A 13,479-nucleotide genomic window follows, 5' to 3' on the forward strand; every position below is an offset into this window, starting at 1 on the left:
CAAGAACTTCATGTTAAGAGACATAAATCTGTCAGAAAAATTCACACTCTATGATCACATTTGTATTGAATGAGTGTGCAAATTCATGGAGATACAAAGTAGAGTACTAACTTCTTAGAGCTGGGTGGAGAGGCCATGGGGGTATGAAGGGATTCCCAAAAGGTGTGGCACTTCATTTCTGATAAGTTTGTATGAAAGTGTGGGTGGTGATGCTTGCCATAACTCTGAAAACCATTCAATTGTAACCATGTGTTGATAAGTTGGGTTTAAGTTATACCTGAATAAAGATGCTAGTGGGAAAATAGAAAGATAACACAGGCAAACTTTATGAAGCTCAATTATTATGTAATAAGCAAAGATTCAACTTGTAACTAAACCTAAAAGAAGCAGAAGGGCTCTTGGGAAGGGTTCAGTATGAGAATGTACATTCAAAACATTGTAGATAATGCAGCACACACATGATGGATTTACCTAACATGCCTGAAGTACTTATTAGGAAAAGCAAGGATTAAAACAAGAATCTATCCTTTCAGCTAAAATGGAATCCACAGAGAATGTGACAGCTCTCGGCAGAGTCTGCCTTCTCTAAGAACGAAGGGTGTCCCACAGAGAGTGGCTTCTGTTGGAGGAAGTGGAACTGACTCACCTTCCAGTGGACAACTTGTAGCCAGCTGTTGGAGTCGAAGAGTATTGGTGTTCTCATTTAGCTGTGCATCAATCATGACAAAGCTTCCACCTCAGAGCCACCCTCTTGACACCCCTTTCTTTGGCTTCCTTTTTCTCTTTTCCTGCATATAGGATCCTTAGTAGACAAATGTAGATGGTTTTCTGGTATGCGGTATACATAGATTAGAAGGAAGTAGGGATGGAATAACCGACAGGTGTATTAGTCAACTTGGAAACTTTTTAGACAAAAAGAAGATGGGTTTTGGTCCAAGACCACAGATTTTCCTGTGTGTTCTCCAAAGATAGATCTTGTAGCTTAAGTAGTTCAGGCTCCTCAGAGCCTCACCCGGGTCAGGACCAAAGGAAGTGATCAAAGGTCTTGTAGCTAGCTGTGAGACCACCATCATGGCACTTTTATGTGGGTCACTTGCCTTGCCTACGAAGATGACAATACTTGATTTTGAAGTTCAGAGGACTTCATAGGATGAAGCATTGTAGGGCCTGTGTTAATACCCTGAGGCTTTGTAAACAAAATGGCTCACACATGGGGGCTCTCAACGGAAATGTGCGTTCTTCCAGTTCTTGAAGTCAGTGTTGCTCTTTTTGTCAGTAGTCTCCTGTTGAGGCCTTAGGAAGCATCCATTTTGTCCAGCTTCTGCAGGACTCCAGCATGCCTTTGCTTGTGATCATGTCACTTAAAGCTCTCCCTCTGTACTACCCTCACCATCTTCCCTGTGTCCTTTCTACTGTCTCTTTTAGGAGACTGCGTTTGCATTTTAATCTTGCCCATAATCCAGGAAGATCTTATTTCAAGATCCTCCTGTGAAAAATTCCTTTCAAAGTGAGAGAGCATGGTGGATCCTATGGATTTAGATTCTTGCTTGTCTTGGGGCAGGGGAACAACAAATGTCTGTTGATGATGTTCTTTGCAAAGTTTCCCTTCCTAGCAGTGTTTGTCATCTTGGGGAATTCCAGAATCTTTCTGTGTAGTTGTTCATTCTAGAAAGCATATGACTTTTAAAGTATTAATCCCATTCTCTCAGAAACAAACCTCTGCTTGTTTTTAGCATGAACTGTGCTAGCTCATCCTGGGGATACAGAGAGCCGACACATTCTGTCTACTTAGACCAGCAATCCAGGGGGAGTGAATTTACTCATTGTTGGCTTAGGTTCTAGAAAATCTTCAGGGGAATAAAATGTATTTTGGTGTGCAAATCTTAATAACTCACTCCTTCATGAATTTCCAAACAATTATTCAGTGCCTCTATGGACCAGCCTCTCCGTGAAGCCAGAGTTTCTAACTTCAAGGTACTTACAGCAGAAAGGGGTTTTGAAAACATATAAAAGCAGTGCTTGTCCCTGGTAGAAAGACAAGAAGAGATCAGACGTTAAACTCATGTGCAATAACAACAGCATTTAAAACTGGAAATCAAGGCTCCCTAAATTTGTAACTTCTTAAATATAGGACAGTTATGAAGGGTTGTTGTGGTGGGGCTAATCCTCTGCCTGCAATGCCAGCATCTCACACGGGCACTGAATCGAAGCCCACTGCTCCACTTCTAGTCTAGTTCCCTGTTTATGACCTGGGAAAGCACTGGGGGATGGCCCAAACCCTTAGACCCCTGAACCCAATGGGAATCCGGCGGAAGCTTTTGGCTCAGCTCCAGCCAGGCCAGCCATTTAGGGAGTGAACCAGCGAAGAGAAGATCTTTCTCTGCCTCTCCTTTTATCTGAAAATCTGCCTTTCAAACAAAAATAAATCCTTTAAAAATGTTAATTGAAGGTTGAATACCTTGCAGTCGCAGGTAAGGCTCATTCTTGAGAGTGCAGTTTTTAGTATGTTCTGAGAAGCTAAATGAAAAGAGGTTAAAGTTGAAACATAGTTGGGAACTGAGGGAGGGGAAGGGTGTGGAAACATACAAGTTGCATTATTAATAAAATTGATCCAAGCTAAGCTAGTAGGAATAGCATCAATACGACAAATAGTGTTTTCAGTAACTTTGAGTTCAGTATTGATGGAAGGGTCAATGGAGAGATTTTAAGGATCAATGAAGCTTTCTCAAATCTAAAGGCATTGATGGACAGAGAGGAAGGAAAACAGGCAGACGCACAGGGTGAGCATTTCATCATTGCAAACGAGGCCACACTGTGGATCTCCTGCTCTTAAAATCGGACTCTGAACTCCATCTTCAGGAGGAATGAAAGGGTGTCCTGTAATCTGAAATAGGTTAGGCTGCTCTGTTGTATTTATAGGAAGACAGTGATCTAGTTCAGGCACTCTAAGTAGTTCAGCTTTAACGTATGAAATCAAGTCACCTCCATTCAGGACGGTGGATGCTCTGTGTCTGTCTCGTTAGTGCCCATTCTACAGTTCCTCCCGTGTAAAAAGGGAAAACAGAAATGTTAAAATGTTCTGAGGCTAAAATGAAACACACTGCAGAGTGCGGTACGGCAGGACTTCACTCGTGTTGACTCCGTTTTCCTCCCACAAGCTCCGAGTTCTTGTTTGAACTTCTTGGTGAAGACTTTATGTAGCTCTAGACCTTAGCCCAAAATACCCTCTGGTCTTTCATATGAACTTGTTATTTTAAAAATCTAGTGTTGTGAATGAGTTATGAAAATATTGAAACTCGATGTATGTTTGATGTGGGGATTCTTGAAGTACAGATTGCCCTACGTTAGAGTTTTCAAAGAGGTACATACTGTGGTCAACACCTGTCCACATTCACTTATTCTTAGTCCAAAACAATCACCCTAAAGTTTTTTAAATGGAACTATCCATCCTCCATTATAACTTCATTCTTTCATTCAGCAAATATTTGCTGAGCTTCTACTATATGCTTGGTATAGTGACAGACAACAGGGATACAGTGATGGGCCTGAAAGACAAAATTCCTGTTCCTGTGGAGTCAGTTTCCGAATAAGAGAAATAAGAAAATATATGTACTATAAACTATGTACTATATAATTACATCTACTATACATATATAAACTATTTAGTAAGAATATATATATATATACTCTTACTAGCATATATGCATATGTGTGTATGTATATGTTCTAAACACACACATATATACATATTTATGTAACTCATAACAGGTATATGTACTATAAAGAAAAATGTAAGTACAGCAGTTGACCAGGAAATACTAGAAAAGAATAGAGCCCTATGATGGAGGAATTTTTCCACAAGGAAGCTCATTAGAACAAAACTGAATAAAGTGAGAATAAGTGAGCCATGCAATAACTGTGGGGGATGAGTGTTTCCGGAAGGAAGTGCAAGGCCTCTTGGCTGCATCTCCAGGACAGCAGGGTGAGCAGTGTTGTTGAGGAAGAGTGACTCTGGTTGCATGGAATGAAATGTGGGCAGCCATGCGAAGCTGGGAACTGTGTCACATCGGATCTACATGCTACAGTATTCTGAGTGAATGTGTGTGAGGGGAGACACTTGAGTAGAAGGCATTTATTTCTTTTAATGAAGACTTGATTTTTCACTTGGGAAATAAACCCTTGGAGGTAGAAAAAAAAAAAGGAAGCTGAGGACAGTCAGGAGGATACTGCATGGATAGGAAGTGGATGGTTGTTGGATGTGTTTTGAAGAAGGAACTAGTCTTGTTGATAAATTCATCTTGGAGGAATTAAGGGTGATCTCCCATATCTTAAGCAATTTGGTAGATGATGGTGGCATTAAGTGAAATGGGGAAGTAGGGAAGAATAGACTTGGTGTAGAAAACCAAGAAAGAGCAGGGCCTCAGATAAACTATTGGGAGTCTTTAGGGTGTAAGTGGCATTTACAGCTGGGGACCAGAGGAATTCATTTACAGAGGAACGGAATGCAGAAAAGAAGCAAAGATGAAGCCCAGAAGACCTCGTGAAGTTCAAGGTGAGCTGACATAACTTCCAGTTCCAGATGTAATTCTCTCCCCAGACGTGCTTTGGAGGTAATACCATGTCTTCTGGGGTTGTCGGGAGGAACAGGCTCCCTTGTTGGCTGAATTTTAGCTCAGTTCTATGAAGCCTGGGAGTGTGGGGGCCATTAGTTAAGGAATATCCATATGAAAATGAGACAGCACTTCCCAGTTCCAGCATGCAGTGTCCTGATCGCACTGTATCTGAAGCTTAGTTTCCCCAAGTTTTTCTTTTATGTGGTCTGGGTGGATGAGGTTCCTTTTAGGGAGCCAGTTTGAGATGGGCTTTGTGTCTCCTATAACTCTTCCTACCATTGCGCCGTACAACCCTAAACAGGGAGATCAGTGTATCTCCATTGACAGTCCCTGGTGTCACAGCTCTGATCCAAGGTGACATCTTCCTGCCTGTAACATTCCCTGCCATGTAGATCTCCCATGATTTCTGTATTGGCCTCATCTAGATGACTGTTTTGATTGCTATGATATGGTTAGTGTGTGTGTGGATACTTCCCCCAGACTCATGTAAGCATAGGACAACCAACCAAAGCCACGCTGGGTTGACTGATATCCTTCTATCCATGGATCCTCCTGATCTTGCCCCTGAGGTCCTTGTTGTTGACATTGACAAATATGGCCCATGGGCCATAAGGCATCCTGGGCATCAGATTTCAGAGGGAATTGGTGAACTTCTCAAGTCTCTTCCTGCTGTTTCCTGACTGACAGTGCAGCTTTGAGTGCAAGGATTCCCTCAACACACACGGTGCCTCCTGTCAGGTTGCTTAATTAAAATTGAGTTCTGTTGGATAGGGTCACAATTAAGGAGTGACTCTGTCTTCCTTCCTCATGCTACCTTTCCGGGACCCCTGACTGTGATGCTTCCTTGCTGAATGTGGAAACTGAAGCCTTTCCGTGGGCAGTGTGTGAAGACACTGTGTTCCAAGTACACGCAGAAGCACTAAGTGGTTTAAAAAACATTTTTTAATGAGTGACCCATTTGGTGATTGTATCTTCACACATCTTAAAAAAGAACTGAGGTTCTGAGAGCTAAGCCAGGTTCTGAAGGCAGCACAGCTTAAGCAGTGACAAGAAGTGCAGCCATGAAGTTGGCTATGTTTATCGTGTCATAGGGAGTTTACTAAAAGAGTGTGAGGAAACTTGATGAAAACTTTCTTCTAGGGGCTTTTGAGGTGGCACAGCACATTAAGGTACCCCTGAGAGTCTAGTATCCCACAGGACCACTGCTTCAAGTCCTGTTTGCTCTACTCTGAATCCAGCTCCCTGCTAGTGTGCCTGGGAAAGGAGCAGATGATGGCCCAACTGGGCCCTGCCACCATGTCGGAGACCAGGATGGAGTTCTGATGTCCTGACTTCAGGCTGACTTGCCAAGAAAACCAGCAAATAGGTGAACCCTCTCTGCCAGTAACTGACTTTAAAATAAATAAATCTGGAAAGAAAGGGATGACGGGAGTGAAAAATAACATCCCTTTAGGGAGAGTAAGTGCTCAAAACTGAGAAGGTCTTTGGGGAAAAGTAGCCAGTGATGACAGGCTGTGCTTGCAACTTTCCCGGTTTCTGAGAGATTGTCAACAGCTTGCTGTCATCTCAGGTTCTTTCCCTTCCACATCCAGAGTCACAAAAGTGTGGCCCTAAGCTTTGTGCAAGCGTTATAGCAGTCTTCGATCAACAGTAACTGCATTAACACTGACTCGAATGTCCACATCTCCAAGGACGCCTAAGCTGAGCAGCCACCTCTGGGGCACTGTCCTCCTCGCCCCAGCAGGATGTCCACAGTGTAATGCTGACCACTCAGGCTTCAAGTTGGCATCCAGAAATCAGGATGCTTGCCCTGGTCTCTTCCCTGTCTGCAGTCCCAGTGGTTGATGAGGGGCTGGTCCTGGCTTTCTGTCCCAACATGATTATAGCTCTGATGAAAGAGCAGTGGAGACACAGCTGAACCGGAAGACATTCAGCAGAAATGCGAGGAATGGCACTGATGAGAACTTACTCTCAGCTTTGATCTCTAATCGGTAGACACACATAACCCCTCTGTGCCTGGCTTTCTGCTCTCAGCATCTCAGTGTCTAATCAAACGTGTCATACCCCTACTGAGGTAAACTGGGTTTATTGGAGAAGAGAAATTAAAGTCTGTTCAGGGATTAATTGTAACAGTCTAGGCTTAATCTATCATATTATCCTATTGTGGTATATTGGCATCAAAATCCACTGACCCAGCTTTAAAAAAAAGCTTTCATTGCTAGAAACAGATGTGATGTTTGGGACAGCAAAGGAAATGAAAACTTGCCAATTAAAGCACATAGGAGCCGCAGAATATCTGATGGAGAGAAGGTAGGACAGACTTTTACATGCATGAAGACATGGTGACTGCTACATAAAAGCTGCTTAATAAATATTTAATGGGATAAATAAGTGACTGGTCATTATCATTATTCAGTCACCACTGAGCCAGGCTACAGGATAAGGACTCTCCACTCGAATGTAAAAAAAAATATTGAGGGCTTAGTGGTGGAGGCCCCCTCTACCTGGGGGGTTGGCATCCCATATGGGCACTAGTTCATGTTCTAGCTGCTCCACTTCTGATTCAGCTCCCTGCTAATGGCCTGAGAAACCAGTGGAGGGTAGTACAAGGTCTTGGGCCCCTACACCCACATGGAAGACCTGAAAGTAGCTCCTGGCTCTTGTGAGCATTTGGGGAGTGAACCTGTGGATGGTAAATCTGTTTTTCCTTTTCTTTTTGTAACTCTAGCTTTCAAGTAAAGAATCTTTAAAAGGCATTGATTAGGGACCTACTGCATACTAAAACCCTGAGCTGGCCAATGGAAACACAAGGAAACACAGGCTCCTTCCCCTACCCTACAGTCCGCAGGGACACAAAGCCACAAGGAATCTTGATAAACATCTAGCTTTGGCAGCTTTGGGGGTCTATGGAAGAAATACACATTGAGTATATTTTATCCAAAAGCAGGACTATTTCAGATTCAAGATCCTTTTAAGTATGACTATCATGCAACAAGCACAAAATTATGGACTTGAAACTTTGTTTCTTGTACGAAATTATGAACCATTGTAATGTGCATAATCTTTTTTGTGTAAGGAATGTATGAAATATAAATCAATTTTGTTTATACTTAGATGTCTCATTAGGTATATGAAAATATTCCCAAATATATTCTTAAAGATTTATTCCATTTTTATTGCAAAGTCAGAGAGGAGGAGAGACAGGAAGATCTATCTATTGACTCACTCCCCAAGTGGCTGCAATAGCCGGAGCTGAGCTGATCTGAAGCCAGGAGCTTCCTCTGGCTCTCCCACATGGATGCAGGGTCCCAAAGCTCTGGGCCATTCTCTGCTGTTTTCCCAACCACAAGCAAGGAGCTGGATGGTACCCAGGGCTGCTGGGATTAGAACCAGTGTCCTTATGGGATCCCGGCACATGCAAGGCGAGGATTTTGGCCACTAGGCAACTGTGCCAGGCCCTAAATATTTTTTTTAATCCACATTTGAAACATTTTTGTCTTGGGCTTTTCTGCAAAGGGATATTCCCGTAGGTAATGGCTGTAGGGAGCGTATGAGGGAGAACTGGATTCTGTCCAGGGGTTCATCACAAGCCTATTGGCTGAAACTTGAGGCATAGAGATAGGATTTCAAAAGGAGATATGAAAATATTGCTTGTTATTTTATGGAGTTATTAATTGGGGCAGCTTTGGTTCACATTTGTTTTTCTGGTGTAATTAGAATAGTCCTCACTTGAACTTCCAAACACATTCCTATTTGGTTGATATACTGTACGCTCACTCGTCATTGAAAGTCACCGTGAGCTATCGTTGGCTTCAGGAACATGAAGGGCAGCAAGACCCTGGCCCGAGACTCCAGCAGCTGTGGGTCAGGGATGATCTGAGGAGGAAATCATGGGCCAAATAAACATTAGACTTGGAGAAGAGCATCCCTGCTCCTGCGATTCTAGGATGTTGCCCTTTACAAAATCTAGATATGCTGATATGCCTCATGTGGTTCAAACAGGGCAAGAGGAGAAATAAACAGATGGAGTGTGTTAGGTCACTGGTCAGTGGAAACCAGCAATCTGGCTTGAGCAGGCTTTCACTGGGCACCTGCAAAGAAGGATGCCTACAGAATAAAGGTAATTAGAAAACCCCTTGTAATGCATCACTCAGCTGGAACCTAATGAGTGATGGAGCTCCAGGAAAGAAGAGAGACTGCCTAATTAGACGAAGTGGTAATTCCTTCTGGAACAAGAGAATGTCAAGAATCGGGCAGAAGTAATTCTTCTCCAGCAGCATTTTAGATGAGATAAATGCATCTATCGTCTTAGTCCAATCACACAATTTCTATTACAAAACGAAGCATCAATATTTCTTTCATAAAAAGGGAAACAAGAGAAAGTGTCTCGTCTTTAACACAGGCACGCGGCAGAGTAAAGCAGTATTCAGGGAATGGAAAGAGAAGAAATCTACAGCAAGACTGAGGTTTGGTAACTTCAGGTGGATTTGCAGGTGAGGTGCAGCATCTCTTGGTGAAGCAGGCTGCGCTCCCATCAGGTTGTTTTCTCCTTCCACCCGCTATTATCAGCATCTTCATCACATCAATGACTTTGGAATTATTAGTTGGAAGATTTCACTTGAAAAGACTCACTGTACCATATTTTTAATTTCAAGTTAACCTGGATTTGATCATTTTAAGAAACACTGTAATGGGCCTGGTGCAATAACCTAGTGGCTAAATCCTCACCTTGAATGCACCGGGATCCTATAATGGTGCCAATTAGTATTCCAGCTGCTCTGCTTGACAACCAACTCCTTGCTTTTGTGGCCTGTGAAGGCAACAGAGGACAGCCCAAAGCCTTGGGACCCTGCATCCATGTGGGAGAGCCAGAGGAAGCTCTTGGCCTGGCTTCAGATTGGCTGAACTCTGGCCATTATGGCCACATGGGGAGTGAGGTAGTGGATGGCAGATATTTCTCTCTTGCTCTATCTGACTTTGCAATAAAAATAAACAAAATCTTTAAAAAGAAACACTGGAAAAGGGTTGGTGTTGAGGCATTGCAGGTTAGACCGTCATCTGTAATGCTAGCATCCCATTCGGGCACCATTTCCCGTCCCAGCTGCTCCACTTTTGATCTGTCTCCCTACAAATGTGTCTAGTAAAGCAGCAGAGGGTGGTCCAAGTGTCTGGGCCTCTGCCACCTCTGTGGGAGCCCAGGATGAGAATCCAGGCTTCAGGCCTGGCTGTTGAGGCCATTTGGGAAGTGAGCCAAAATCTATACTCACAGGAAACTGGAATCGGGAATAGAGCCTAGACTGAACCCAGGCACTGTGATCTGGGATGTGATTGTCCTAAGCCACATCTGAACACTGTACCGAGTCCCTGACCCTCAGCAAATCATTGTAGGATGAGTGTTATGTCAAAAATGGTAGGAATGACATGCGGATCACATACCAAGTGTTCCTATCTAGGCAAATGACAAGCCTAGTGATGAAGATGTTAGGGTGTCTGAGTCCTACCCCAAGGGCCTGACCCTGGTGCTTCTGTGTCCCGACTCCAAGTTCCTGCTAATGTAGATTTTGGGAGCCAGTGGTGATAGATGAGATTCCCGCCACCCTTTTGATATATCCGTATTGAGTTCCTCATTCGTTTCTTGGTTTCGGCTTGGTCCAGCCCTGATTGGGCATTTGGAAAGGATGAAACAGTCAATGATTCTAAAAACATATGTTTTAATGTCACAGCAGAAGTATGCAAAATGTGGCATAATGGAGTGCTAGCAGGTGAGCCGGGCAGGCAGCAATGGATCTGTCATTTCAAAGGAAGCAAGAGGGAGCTAAGCCAGAAGGGCAAGAATAGCACAATGTGGAGCTAGCTCATCTGAACAGCATAGAAGCTGGGGTTGAAGACGGAAGTAGCTGTTTAATTTCTTAGGATAGTTTTAGGAGTTTGAGTTTTACCTAAGGCTAACAGGGGCTTTTCAACAGGAGCAACACACCAGATGTGTGGTTTGTAGCTACAGAACTGAAGATAGACCAGAGATGATCAGGTAAGGGAAAAGAGAGGTCCCAGTGAAAGACAGTGAGGACTGCATCCAGAACAGCAGGCAGGGGGTGGAGTACAGAAGTGAAAGGATTTCTAGAATATGACTGTTCTAAACATCCCAACCCACAGCACCTCAGTGGAGTGTTACCACTGCTCTATATGAATGGCAGGGCTAGACTCCCAGGAGAAGCCTCATTCCACACCCCAAGCTCAAGGAACCTGTTCCTACCAGCGTCTGTCCTCCAATGCCAGGGATCTGTGCGCCTTGCCAACTCTCCCCATTCCTTCAGCTCCTGGAGGACAGATTACCTGCTCTGTAAAAGTGCAAATCACCAAACGTCAGCTTTCTGCTATGTCTGATCCCACGCTGTGGTTATTTCATTTTCACAGCTCAGCATCTGTATTTCTTATTGAGTGAGCAGAGTGCACGTGTTCTTTTTGAAGGTACACATAAAGCAAGGGTCCTAAATAATTTACAACTCTCCTAAATTTTTCCAGCTGTCTCTCTTCTCCCTGCATACAAACCATGGCCCGTGGCTCACTAACATGTCCATATGTCTAGAGAAAACTCACAAATGTCCCCTGGTTAAATATTCCTTGTTCTGTATGTTTCTTTCTCATACCCAATGGCGATTGGTAATAGCTATGGTTTTGGAGCTACATGTAGCCTTTTTGCCGTGTTCACATGGGATTTGGATTCAGAGACAATCTACTGAGGAGTTGGAGAAAACCCGGCATGCCTGCTGGACGTCTCGCCCATGTCCAGGGCAGACATTGCCAATCCATCACTGCATTCCTTTTCTACGAGCCCAGGTGTAGCCTCAAATCCTTGTCAATACAATGCTTAAGTGACTCTTGATGGATGGGAGCTGGCACACAAAATGAAACTCATCCATCACCCGTAATGTCATCCCTGTAGCTGTGCAGGTAGAAGTGACCCCGCATCACCTCATCAGTGGGTTTGATGCTCAGGCTTCCACATCAGCACAGGTGAGGCCCTTCTACCTCTGATTCTGCCTCCATTGAGTCTCTATCTCTGTTCCACTCGACCAGCCCTGCCCCATCTGTTCTTTTCTACTTTTTTTTTTCCATCTCGGAGCACCTCTTCTTTTTTCTGATTGCCTTTGAGCCACTATCCTTCTGGCCACAGCTGTGTAGCTTTGGGACCAGATGAATGCCTCTTGACTGTGCCAAACGCAAACCAAGAAGTGTAGCACCTGCCCCACACTGGAAGCTTTTGATGGGAAAGGAGCAGTGAGAAACACCAGGCCACACAGAAAGCACTTAGCAGAAGATAACTCAGATGTTTGATTTGTGATTGTTGTGGAGAGAGGTTTTCTGGGTCAATAGATAGATTGCAGTACATTTGTGCGCAAATAGTCTCCTTTTAATTAGCAGCAGGAGAAAGCCCACAGGAGGAGGAGATTAGGGAAACCAAAGGGAAGGGGCAGAAATGAGAGTGTGCTGTGTTGCGAGGTAGGAAGTGGTTGCTTCAGATTCTTGTCTTTTCTCTGGCTGGTGAGTGGAAGGAAGGGGCAGAGCCCATTCTCATCCACAGGTGGATGGGATGATAATACAGCACTCAAGCCATCTCGGAGCCCCACAGGAGGATCCCTGAGCCGGCCCACTATCACACTTCAGTTTGTCTCATGGACTCAAGTTCCTAATACAAACATATAAGCTTTGTCTCGTAACCATTACACGGTTTCTAAGTAGAGGACCTGCCTTAGCATTCGCTCCTTCTCTTCAGACAATGAGTTGACTTTTCCATGTATAACTTTCTCAGAGGTTGATGGGACAATATCAACACCTGTCACCCAAACATGGAGGAGGTATCTTACTTTCTTCAAGGATGCGTCTTTGCTTTTGTTTCATTTCTTTCTCCAACTTTACAAAGATTTGGAGTATATGATATGATATTTTGAAACATGGGTACATTGTAAAGTGACTACCATAATCCAGTAAGACATATAGTCTTCATGATATATTCATGCCATGGACTTTATGAATGTCTTGTATGTATGATTTTCAGGTTTTTTGTTCTGAAGATTTATTTTTATTGGAAAGGTAGATTTACAAAGAGAAGAGACAGAAAGATCTTGTGTCTACTGGTTCACTTCCCAAGTAGCCTCAATGGCAGGAGCTGAACCAATCCAAAGCCAGGAGCCAGGAGCTTCTTCCAGGTCTATCACATGGGTGCAGAGTCCCAAGGCTTTGGGCCACCCCCTACTGCTTTCCCAGGCACAGAGAACTGGAAGGGAAGTGGAGCAGCCTGGACAAGAACTAGTGCCTATATGGGATCCTATTGTGTGCAAGGTAAGGATTTAGCCACTAGGCTATTGGGCCAAGCCCAAAAGTTTTTGTTCTAGAAGAAACTTCTCATTTTCCCACACACTTTTGAAGCACCTTGGCACATGCATGGTGATTCTTCATCTGTGGCTGGATCTTCAGGTTGCTTGGCTGTAGTGTGTAGTGCTGCGCTGACCATGACATTAGATATGTTTGCTGAAAAGACATGTTCAGGTTGAGGCTGGGTCTCAGGGATCTTTCTGCTTCACTAGGCTCTCCAGCAAGTGCCTTTTCTCTGTCTTGGAGTCTTTCTGAATCTCATAGTTCAGGGTTTTCTTTTTAAGACAGGAAATTAGAAATGTGATTCTGTTTCCATGATGTCCTGAGAATGACCCCAGGAAACCCTCTTAAGTCTGCATATCAGTTGACCCTTTGAATTCTCTTCATCCTGCAGGCTCCCACAGGATGCCAGCAATGTAAAAGGGTGTTCTCTCAAAGGAAGTGAATTAATTTCTTCTTGTACCATAATTGCATGGTAACCTGTGGTATTAAT

Source organism: Ochotona curzoniae, unplaced genomic scaffold (assembly GCF_017591425.1).
Source record: "Ochotona curzoniae isolate NIBS_2020 unplaced genomic scaffold, NIBS_Ocur_1.0 contig_1014, whole genome shotgun sequence".
Lineage (NCBI taxonomy): Eukaryota > Metazoa > Chordata > Mammalia > Lagomorpha > Ochotonidae > Ochotona > Ochotona curzoniae.